This window comes from Mytilus californianus, unplaced genomic scaffold (assembly GCF_021869535.1).
Source record: "Mytilus californianus isolate M0D057914Y unplaced genomic scaffold, xbMytCali1.0.p SCAF_12, whole genome shotgun sequence".
Taxonomy (NCBI): Eukaryota; Metazoa; Mollusca; class Bivalvia; order Mytilida; family Mytilidae; genus Mytilus; species Mytilus californianus.
The window spans coordinates 29,723,388-29,736,301 of NW_026262604.1; positions in this window are offsets into that span (position 1 = coordinate 29,723,388).

Consider the following 12,914-nt stretch of genomic DNA (forward strand, 5'->3'; position numbering starts at 1 on the left):
TCACCCCTTCGTAAATTATATGGACGCCGTTACGAGTTGGTTGACCGTTACGGAATAACCGTTTCACAGATGATATCGGGTATGTTCCTTATGTCGAAACTACAATACCCTTCCCTTTTCACGAATGTGACCTACCGAATTAGACTATTTACTGGATTTGTAATAACATAAGCAACACGACGGGTGCCACATGTGGAGCAGGATCTGCTTACCCTTCCGGGGCACCTGAGATCACCCCCAGTTCTTGGTGGGGTTCGTGTTGCTTGGTCTTTAGTTTTCTATGTTGTGTCATCTGTATTATCTATTATTTGTCTGTTTGTCTGTTTATTTTTGGCCATGGCGTTGTCAGTTTGTTTTCGATCTATGAGTTCGACTGTCCCTCTGGTATCTTTCGTCCCTCTTTTACATGCCCTTTTAAAAAGGAACTGGAAAAGTATAATGATATCTAATGCAAATCCTTAAAATCATAAAGTACCTTGCAAGGTGTCACAAGATGAAGCAGTTAACATCTCTCCCATCTCCAAGTCCCAAGAACTCTTTGAGTAGATAAAGAAAAAGTCTTTGGCCCATCTTTTCATTTCTGAAGTCTAGCACGTTTGACATCAATATGAGGATCAAGGCCTCGTCTTTTTACGCATGTTTACGAGACGTATTATGGTATACCGTTGTCTGTTCGTCGTCAACTTGTCGGACAATAAATCAAAAACGCTTTCATCTATTTGCATGAAAATTTGGTGAATTATTGATATATCTATTGACGTGAGCTCCCTTTCAATTTTTATAAATTTTACGTTTCCGAGTTCAGGCGTTTTATTTAATTAAAAAAACGGATTTTCCAGTTTTCCGACAATAACTCAAAAGTGCTTTTGGGCAGTTTTCATGACACTGTGGTGACTGGTTTATTTCTATTAAAATAAAACCCTTTAATTTTTTTTTGCAAATTTCTGTTATGACATTGAGAAGTTGTGGAACTTTATTCTTTGCAAAAGCGACGGGCGTATCATGCACTCAATGCGCAGCTCTTTATTCTGCCTCCTCTGCCAGGCATATTGAAACGGTACGAGAGGGTTGGTGATAAGGGTAACCCTTTTCCTTTCTTAATTTTTCACAACTCCATGCAGATGCTGCGGGTCAATGTAACTTAACAAACACTATTATCTTAATCTTGTTGTCATTGTTTTTATCTTGTTATTGAGAGGGAGGTGAGCTGGGTCAGAACATCTCCCCTGGTCAGTAGTTGCCATTCCTGTTAACGTGGGGATAAATTAAATAGGGAACGGAAATAAACTTAAAGATCTCCAAAGATAATTACATATATACTGTTTATGTTACTCCTTTGATGAAGCACCGTAAAGAAAATTTAATGTGAGTAGTATAGATCTTAAAAATTCTCGTAAAGAACAGTTACAGAGATAACTTGGGTTGAAACAGTGAACAGTTTATATATATTTCAAATAACAGTTCACAACACCTTGAAAACCCAAAACTGGTTAACAAAAAAGGGGGTATATCTTTTCAGTACTTATGAGCAGACATATTTTTGTTACAGATTAAACGACTGGCGAAAAAATACTGTTCCATTCGATGATGTAGGTATAGTGTTTCTCGTTAGTTTCCTGGAAAAAGAAAATCATTTATGACTTAAGTCAAGCATCAACAAAAGGGAAACGGTAACGGATATTAATAAAAGACCAATCCCATCGATTTTCTCTTGAATGGTTTCAAAAATTGCCAGTTTTTTTCTTTTTATTGTATAACTTACTGTACGATATAGATTTTGCTTTTTTCGATCTCCTTTGTTTAGTTTAGATTCAACTTCTTTAGTATTAAAACAAATGGTTTATTTCTTAACTTGGAATGTCACACTGAATGGAAACGCTTTCTGCGTCTGCTAAAAAAAAATCCGATTTTTAAATAAATTATTTTTAAGGCTTTATCTTTGATACAATAGCGAGACACTATTCTCGGTTATGTAAACAATGGTTGCTCTATATATGATGACTTTTAACTTCAACATGATACTTAATTGTACAACAGCGTGCTTATCCAACGAGAAATCACATCTGAAAGCTAAATTCTACCTCGAAGGTTACTGGGGAACAGTGGTGTCTATTTAGTGTTTCAATTACCAAGCTCAAAATCAACCCCTCCCAGGGTGACTGGGAATAGAAATACGGTCATCACAGGTCTTCCTCCGACCGGTAGTAAAACCTTTGCCAAAGTGGAGCGTCCGTTTGGCTGTGCGGGATGTATCAAGTACGCAGCCACATCCGGTCGGAATGGGGATGTTTAATCCGATGCCTCGTGTAGAAATAGTGCCACACTCTCTGCACGGTAAGAACACTTGCAACAACTCTTTGAGGGGTCTGTATGTGGCCCGCTACAAGGCCAATATTTTGTCCCTATCCAATATACCCCCATTTGTTCAGTGGCAGTCGAAATTTCCCCCACCTTCATTCCTGACGGCCCTTATTACAAGACCTACCTATTGCATCATTTGTTCTCGCCCTGAACATGCATGAAATATTTGCCACTGGAACTTAAGCAACCAACAATCAATCATCAAAATCATCCTTGGCAAATACATCACTATATTGATACAACAGTTTGTTGAAAGCTATTTGCTGCTTAGTTTTAAGTTTAGGTTATGATATTGGAAATTGTTGCCGCACTTGACTGGTCAATTTGTTTTTCTCTAAATTTGTACTTTCTGCTTGTTGTACATTACAAATAGATCGTACTTAGATTCCCAAGAGTGACTGAGAATAGAAATACGGTCATCACAGGTGTTCTTATGACCGGCAGTAAAACCCTTGTCAAAGTGGGATGTCCATTAGGCTATCCGGGATGTACAAGTACGCAGCCACATCCGGTCAGAATGGAATCCGATTCCTCGTGTAGAGAGAGTGCCACGCTCATTGCACGTTAAGAACCATTGAACAACTCTTGAGGGGTTCGTAGGTGGCCTGTTGCAAGGCAAAAGTTCGGTCCATATACCTTCATTTTCCAGTGGCATTCTAAATTTCCGTGACCTTAATCTCGGACGGCATCTATAACATGACTTACCTATTGTGTGTATTGTTAACTCGTCCTGAACATGCATGACCCCCAAGGGTGACTGGGGAATAGAAGTATGGTCACCATTGGTCTTCCTTCGACCGGCAGTAAAACCCTTGCTAAAGTGGGGCGTCCGTTTGGCTGTGCGGGATGTACAAATTTGCAGCCACGTCCGGTCAGAATGGGGACGTTAAATCCGATGCCTCGTGTAAAGAGAATGCCACGCTCTTTGCACGTTAAGAACCCTTGCAACAACTCTTTGAGGGGTCCGTAGGTGACCTGTTGCAAAGCTAAATTTCTGTCCCTATCCAATATACCCTCATTTCCCGTGGCAGTCTAAATTTCTCCGACCTTAATCCCTTAATCTATTACAGAACCTACCTAATGTATTTATTGTGAACTTGTTCTCGTCCTGAAAATGCATGAAAAATTTGCCACTGGACGTTAAGCAACCAACAATCAATCAATCTGAACATGCATGAAATTTGCAACTGGACTTAAAGCAACATACAGTCGATCAATCAATCAATACTTAAGTACTTTATATTACTAAACTAAGTTAGATGAATGAGTTAGGTCGTCAGCTACTGAGTCGAAATGAAAAAAGTCAGTATAAATTCTATAATCCCGTTGAAATACTTGCTTGCTCAATTCCAAAACAACATTGTAAGGTAAACCTTTATTTATTGAATAAACCAACATTGTAAGGTAAACCTTTATTTATTGAATATACCAACAGTCTCATATTTTCTCATATACATAGAACGTCTGTGTATCTAGACTAGGTATCGATCAATATTCACAGCTTTAAATAATCTCTACTGCTCTTTCTCGGTGGTTTCGCGATAGCGTGTTCGCCTCTAGTGCAGAAGGTCGTGGGTTCGAACCCCGGCTGGGTCAAACCAAAGACTTTTGAATTGATATTTGCTGCTTCTTTGCTAAGCACGCGGCATTAAGGAGTAAGACGAAAGACTGGTCGGCTCGGAGTCAGAATAATGTGTCCCGGTAAGGTGACATGTCTTCCTGCAGACTGTTACCTTCTGAACTAGCACGTTACAAATCCGGCTCAGCGTGTCGATCGTGTACAAAGCAGGGCTAATATTCATATGACATTAACATGTTCTCGTCCTGAATATGCATATTAATTTTCCGCTGGACGTTAAGCAGCCATCCATCATCATCATCATCAAAAACATAGTCGGATCAAAGAGTATTGTTGCTTTGAAGAGACTATCTTTTAATCTACGGCGACTGCTAGGTAGTGTTAATTCAGAGACTGGGATACGTCTTGAACAAGTAAATTTTTTTTTTCTGAAAATAAGAATAATAAATGAATTTTCGGTTTGTGATCACTCGCAAATATTTCATAATATTCTTATGCAAAAAAGGTCAAAAAGTCGTTAAAACTTAAATCAGAATATTAAATTCTTTGAACTTGCTTTCAATATAAACAAGCATTCATTTAAACTAGTTAGTTTAATTCGCATTCGAATCGTTTTACGTCCGAATGTAAAATTTAATACGAATTGCAATGCGCGTCAAATATCGATTTACTGTCCAAACATCGTTAACTTTTCGCATTATCAGTTAATTAATTATAGTTTAATTCGAATTACTATTAGAAAGTGTCCACACCACAGTTTAATTCGAATTAAAGCGAATTAACTAATTCGAATTAACGAAAACGCATTTCTAATGCGAATTGGATAATGCGAATTAGCCAATTCGAATTCGATTCGAATTAAAACAAGAATAGTGTGTGAACGTGATTAGCGAATTCGATTCGCATTCGATTCGAATTCAATTCGAATTAAATGTACGTGTGAACGAGGCATAAACTACATAATGTGTTGATTAATGTTTGGTACCAATTATACTGTTAATTTATGGTGAAGTGCTTTCGCAGGTAGGTTAATGCGCTTCAAATAAAATAGGCAATAAATAAGGTGACTGCACCAAATCCTAACATTGACGTTATTTTCCAAACATTCGGGATTTTATTTGTTAGATACTTTCATCGACGTCAAGGTGGAGTCTGCACATCACGTAATAATTCGTCATGAACAACTGAAAATTGATAAGGGAAATGTTTTGAATTGATTAAAAAAAATCAGTTTCAAAATAAGGAGAGATGATTTATTTACATCATAAATATATGAAGATTCAGCATACATTTTTATAAAACGTTAACAGTAGACATTTAATCATCCATTGATACTACATAATGCAATCAAACGCGTCGTCTTCCATACAACATACCATTTATATGTGTTCAAACCTTTTTTAAAATCTTTGCTGATATATGTTTTATTTAACTTTCTTTAATCAACATTTCCCTAAGGGTGTCTTGGGAATAGAAATATGTTCACTATTGGTCATCTTCCGCGTGGCAGTAAAACTAAAGCTAAATTCCTTGTCATTGATAATGGAACGGCTTCTTGAAGGGGTCCTTATATAGGAAGACTTTCTGGTTTTTTTAAGGACATTCTGAAAGAACGACTGCTGGATCGGCTTCTTATATAGGAAGACTTCCTGTTTTTTTTAGGACCTTCTGAAAGAACGACTGCTGGATCGGCCTCTTATATTGGAGGACCTTCTGTAGTCAGATGATTTACTTAAAACAATGTCTGCTGGATGGGCTTCTTATATAGAAGGACTTTATGTTATCAGATGGCCTTTTACTGAAAGAACAGCTGCTTGATCGGCTTCTTTTATTGGAGGAACTTCTATTATCAGATACATTCTACTGAAAGAGAAAAACACACGAGTATCTTTTAAAAAATGAAATTCAACCAGTATGTATACCTTGCGATTGCAAGTATACTATTTAACATATTGACTTTTCGGATGTCCGGAAAAAAATATTTTAATTCAAATAATATGTATTAATGTTTTAATAATATATATGTTGAAACATTTGTTTCTTTTTTAAAAAGAAATTGGAAAATATTCCAAAATAGGAATTTTTTGTATTAGTTTAAAATGGTTTTGAGTTTGTATCATGTGATCTAATTGATGAATTTTTATTTGTATTTATATTTTTATCTGATTTTTAAAGAAACGTCTTGTTATATTTGAAATAGCTCCCACCACGATATAGCCTTTTAGTGCTGATGCGGGGTATTGCAATCACCAATTAATCGATCTTCTGAAAGAACGGCTTCTTATATTTGAGGACTTTTTGTAATCGGATGACCTTCTACTGAAAGAACAGCTTCTAGAATGTCTTTTCTCATTGGCTGCTTTTCTATGATCAGCTGATCCTCTGCTGCTCGAACGGCTTCTACATCTGTATAGGTTATGGGCAGAACTTCTGCTTTTGGAACGACTTCTAGACCTACTACTCGAACTTTCAAAAGCGCATCCATTCTTTATATGTTCCGACGAACTTGATTGAAACTTCTGTGGAGACGTTGGGTCACACTTTTGTCTGGAGTGAAACATAAAAATTTTTAAATTTAAGATACTATGACCAATGCAAAATATGGAAAAAATTACTTTTTTGTCAGATATTTGAAATCCTCTGGTTTTATTCACACAAGTGAGATTAATAATTTGTCCCGTAAACATCCCCCACCCCCTCCCCACCCATTTTTCCTCCCCACTGTTCTTTTTAGATTTTAGTTTTATTTAGTTTTTTTAAGGTTTTCTTGAAGATAAAGATAAACTGTAAACAGCAAAAATGTTCAGCAAAGTAAGATCTACAAAAAAATTAAGATGACCAAAATTGTCAATTGACCCCTAAAGGAATTATTGCCCTTTAAAGACAATGTTACACTATTTGTTCATCATATAGATATAAGAAGATGTGGTATGAGTGCCAATGAGACAACTCTCCATCCAAGTAAAAATTTATAAAAGTAAACCATTATAGGTCACAGTACGGTCTTCATCACGGAGCCTTGGCTCACACCGAACAGTAAGCTATAAAGGGCCCCAAAAAAATACTAGTGTAAAACCATTCAAACGGGAAAACCAACGGTCTAATCTATATAAAAAACGAGAAACGAGAAACACTTATGAACCACATCAACAAACGACAACTACTGAACATCAGATTCCTGACTTAGGACAGTAGGACAGATGCAAACAAATGCAGCGGGTTTAAACGTTTTAATGGTACCAAACCTTCACCTTGTTTGCTTACAATTAAAAATCTTCTCCTCTGAAACTGCTAGGCCTAATACTTCTGAACTTCATTTGAATGTTCCTTAGGGTAACTGGTTTATAAAATGTATCCGAAGTTTTGATCCATTAACAAACATGGCCGCCATGGCTAAAAATAGAACATAGGGACAAAAGCAGTTTAGGCTTATACTCTCAAAAACTACAGCAGTTAGAGCAAAAATGAAAGGGAGTTAAAGTGATAAATGGGTCATGATCTAGCTATGACATTTTCAGACCAGTTCGACAACCCATTGTTGGGTTACTGTTGGAAATAGTTTATTTTTATTAAATTTTACTGTTTTTGGTTATTATCTTTTAATATTATAATAGAAAGAGAGAAAGTATAAATGGCAATAAATGTTCAGCTAAGTAAGATCTACAAATAAGTTAACATGATCAAAATATGCAATTGACCCCTTGAGGATTTATTGCCCTTAAAACTTTTTTTTTTTTACATTTTTTGTGAAAGTCTTACTTTTACAAAAATCTTCTTCTCTGAAACACCCCCAAGGGTGACTGGGGAATAGAAGTATGGTCACTATTGGTCTTCCTCCGACCGGCAGTAAAACCTCTTCCAGAGTGGGGCGTCCGTTTGGCTGTGCGGGATGTACAAATTTTCAGCCACGTTCGGTCAGAACGGGGACGTTAAATCCGATGCCTCGTGTACAGAGAGTGCCACGACCTTTGCACGTTAAGAACCCTTGCAACAACTTTTTAAGGGGTCCGTAGGTGATCTTTTTGAAGGCTAAATTTCTATCTAATATACCCTCATTCCCCGTGGCAGTCTAAATTTCTCCGACCTTCATCCCGGACGCCTCTACTTACAGAACCTACCTATTGTATTTATTGTTAATTTGTTCTCGTCCTGAATATACATGAAATATTTTTTGCCACTGGACGTTAAGCAAACAACAATCAATCAATCAATCATTTCTGTCAAATAAATCAAGACTACACAAAACAATATTGTCAATATTGACATGTTTCATAAATGATTTGAATATTTAAGTCACAATTCTTGTATAGTAATGTGTATTATAAACACAGAATGGAATAAACATAAAACAAGAGGCTCTCGAGAGCAATCGCTCACCTGTAATGTTTTGCTTAAATCTTTCATCAATGATTATTTTTGCTTTTTAATATATTAATGAGTGGCTTAAAAATTCCATTGAGATGTTCTTTGTATCCAAAATACCCTCATTTCCCGTGGCAATCTAAATTTCTCCGACCATAATCCCGGACGCCTCCTTATAGAACCTATCTATTGTATTTATTGTTAATTTGTTCTCGTCCTGAATATGCATGAAATATTTGCCACTGGACGTTTAGCAACCAACAATCAATCAATCTTCTCTGAAACTTCTTGGCCAAATATTTAAAAACTTTAATTGAATGTTCCTTAGGGTAGCTAGTTTATAGGTTGTATTCGGGGATTTGATCCATTCAAAAACATAGCGGCAGTTTCTAAAAATAGAACATAGGGGTCAAATGAAGTTTTTGGCTTTCATTTCAAAAACTAAAGCAGTAAGAGCAAAACTTACATAGGTGAAAGTGTTAAAAAGGCTTAGACCTACCTGTCAAGTAATCTTCAGACCAATAGGACAATTTATTGTTGGTTTACTGTCCAGATATAGTTAATTTTTAGGAAATTTTACAGTTTTGGGTTATGTATTAACTTTAATATTATTATAGAAAAGAGAAAGTGTAAATGACAAAATTGTTCAGCAAAGTAAGATCTACAAATAGGTCAAATGCCTGAAACTGAAATTACAGGTGAGCGATAATCTTTTCACAAAAAATCTTAAGTTTATTCTTAAGATAAAATCTTCCGAGTATCGTAAGAGAAATTTTAAGTCCTTTTCACTAAAGCAATCGTAAGATTTATTTTACACTTAAGAGAATTCGTAAGATATAATCTTAAGTTAAACTCTTACGTTTAACATTATGCATAGCAACATAGTTTCACTTTCGATACACATGCGCAAACACCATTTCCGGCAAGCCGCCATATGTGAATTACACGGCACAAGCACCTGCTAAAAGATGCAATTTGAAGTATTTGTAATGTATGGCATGCTTGGAAAGGTATGTTATTTCGTGTTAAAACACACATGTAATGAAATATTGATGTCTTATCTCCGATAACTAAATGTAATAATGTGAATTATAACTGAGGATGGTCTGCGAGTTTCATTCAGAATTTATGAATGAATGAATATAATCACGTCTGCTCGAGATTTTTCTTGATCGTCTCTTTATATCGTTTGTTGTCATTTGATATATAAGGATAGATCTTAATAATCAACAAAGAAAGCCGGTTGAAAGTTCGTCTGCTGCATGTGCATTGTTACTTCAACTGTTCAACAAAAGACAACATTGACAACGTCAACAAACTTGCAAAGTACATTTTGTAATGGGGCAACCTTCCAAAAGGAAACCAAAATGGACAGAAGCAGAGCTGGATGCTCTTTCCAAAGGGTGGCAGAAAACATTAATATGCTAAAGGGGAAATTTTCTCTATCAGTCACTAATGACTCTAAAAACAGATGTTGGGCAACAATAACCCAGAGGTAAGTACACTAACCATGCTAACCCATTGACCTGGACCTGGAAATGATCATCATGATTAATGCCGTATGCATTATGCATTTATAACATTGTAAAAATAATATCAGAAAACCTCTTCAAACTAAAATTTGTAACCTCAAATTTGTTATTAATTGTATCATTATTGTTTTAAATTTCAAGGATCCCAGAATCATGAGAATATCTTTTATCATAAACATTCAAGTAACATTTAATTTATACTAAACCATATATCTTTTCAACAAGAGCTGTACCAAACTTCATCTTACTGAGAGTGCATGTACATCATAACCATGATAACATGTACTAAACATTCTTAACCAAATTTCTTGGCTATCAAAAAGATTTTTTATTAAAGCCAAATAAAAATATATATATGTGTGGTTTTAGGTACCCTACCTTCCCTACTTTTAGGCTTAATAAAAGCCTATCCTAAAGATTTTTTTTCATTTTTCATTAAGCACTGTTAAAGTCAGAATATTTCTCCCATAGACTCAATGTAAAAAAAAAAAAATCAAATAAAAAAATATCCCTACCTACTTAACCTAACCGTTTTGGATGTTTTTATACGCCCGTTTACGGGACGTATTATGGTATACCGTTGACCGTCTGTCCGTCCGTCCGTCCGTCGTCAACATGTCGGACATTAATTCAAAAACGCTTTAACCAATATGTATGAAACTTTGGTGAATTGTTTATATCTATTGACGTGAGCTCCCTTTCTTTTTTTTATAAATTTCAGATTAACCATTTCCGAGTTTTGGTGTTTTATTCATTAAAAAAGGGGGGATTTTCCAGTTTTCGGACAATAACTCAAAAACAATTTCACCAATTTGCAAGAAACTTTGGTGAATTGTTTATTTCTATCGACATGAGCTCCCTTTTGATTTTTATAAATTTAAGACTTTACGTTTCCGATTTATGGGGTTTTGTTCATTACAGAAAGGGGGATTTTCCAGTTTTCGGACAATAACTCAAAAATGATTTCAGCCTTTTTTATGAAACTTTGGTAAATTGTTTATATCTATTTTTGTAAGCTCCCTTTTGATTTTTATAAATTTTCGATTTTACGTTTCTGATTTTATTAGCTCACCTAGCCCAAAGGGCCAAGTGAGCTTTTCTCGTCACTTGGCGTCCGTCGTCGTCCGTTAACTTTTACAAAAATCTTCTCTGAAACTACTTGGCCAAATTTGACCAAACTTGGCAACAATCATGTACAACACAATAGCCCATGACATTATCATGTTCAATATGTCCTCCTACAACACCATAGTCCATGACATTATAATGTACAATATGTCTTCCTACAACACTATAGCCCGAGACATTATCATGTACAATTTGTCCTCCTACAACAAAATAGCCTATGACATTATCATTGTACAATATGTCCTCCTAAGACACCCTATCCCATGACATTATCATGTACAATATGTCCTCCTAAGACACCATAGCCCATGACATTATGATGTACAATATGTCCTCCTACAACACCATAGCCCATGACATTATCATGTAAAATATGTCCTCCTTCAACACAATAGCTCATGACATTATGATGTACAAAATATCATCCTACAACACCATAGCCCATGACATTGTCATGTACAATATTTCCTCCTAAGACACCATTGCCCATGACATCATGTACATTATGTCCTCATAAAACACCATAGCCCATGACATTATCATGTTCAATATATCCTCCTACAACACCATAGCCCATGACATTAGCATGTACAATATGTCCTCCTACAACACCATAGCCCATGACATTATCATGTAAAATATGTCCTCCTTCAACACAATAGCTCATGACATTATCATGTACAATATGTCCTCCTACAACACCATAGCCCATGACATTATCATGTACAATAAGTCATCCTAAAACACCATAGCCCATGGCATTTATATATACAATATGTCCTCCTGATATTTTCAGACGAATCCGACAACCCGTAGTTGGGTTGCTGCCCCTGAGTTAGTAATTTTACAAAAAGTTTGCAGTTTTTTGTTATTATCTTAGATATCATTATAATATCTAATATTATTTATTATGATTTTAACCTTATTTTACATGATTTCCAAAGCATCAGTAAATACAGGTGAGCGATACAGGCTCTTGAGAGCCTCTAGTTTGTTTATAGTCTGACAACAGATTTACTAAGTATTGTGCAACAGCACAGTATATTGCACAACAGCAAGAAATCTTCCATATAACCAATTTCAAGTTCTTTGACTACATTTGTTCAGAAACCTATAATATATCAAATATTTAATTACAATCCAAATTCAGACCTGTATCAAGCTTGAATACTGTGTCCATTTTTGCCCCAACTGTTCAGGGTTGGACCTCTGCGGGTGTATCCAGCTGCGCTCAGCAAAGCAGTTTATTTGTAACTGGAACAACACCTACTTTTTTGGGCCTAGTTTTAAATGTTTACCATACAAGTATCATGGATTTATTAGACACAGTCCATAAATTCAATGTGTTCTGCAATGTTGACTGTGTAGATTTATCGGTCATCCCACTGTCTGTATCTTCTTACCTATTAATAAAATTGCAAATGCCATACTACGGCTTTTTGATGTAAAATATGTTGACCTGGCCTTAATAACTTTGACCAGGACACATCAGTGAGATCACAATGGATGAATTGAGGTTGACAATTTTGACCCGAAGTCATCTTCAGGTTCGATGGCGAATCAAAGAAAACACTTGTTTCTACCATGCAAAATACGCAAATACAGCCTGATTATCAGTATAAACATGTACAAATTATATACATATATTCATGATATTTATTAATGTCACTGCTTGTCTCATATATTTTCATGATAACAATATGAAAAAAGGTAAACTTGACAATTTTTATAGGATAAATGCAGCAAATCCATCTGCTGTCAGCAGAGGTGTAGCTGATGTTAAAAAAAAGTGGCAGGATCTTCAGAGCATTGTGAAGAAGAAAGAAGCTGCCAGAAGGAGGAGTCTTAATGCCACAGGAGGAGGACCATCTCCTGAGGATACTACAAAGTCCTGGGAAATAGCTGTTAGTATTGTTTTTTTACTAAATCTTATCACTTTAATCATGTCAAAT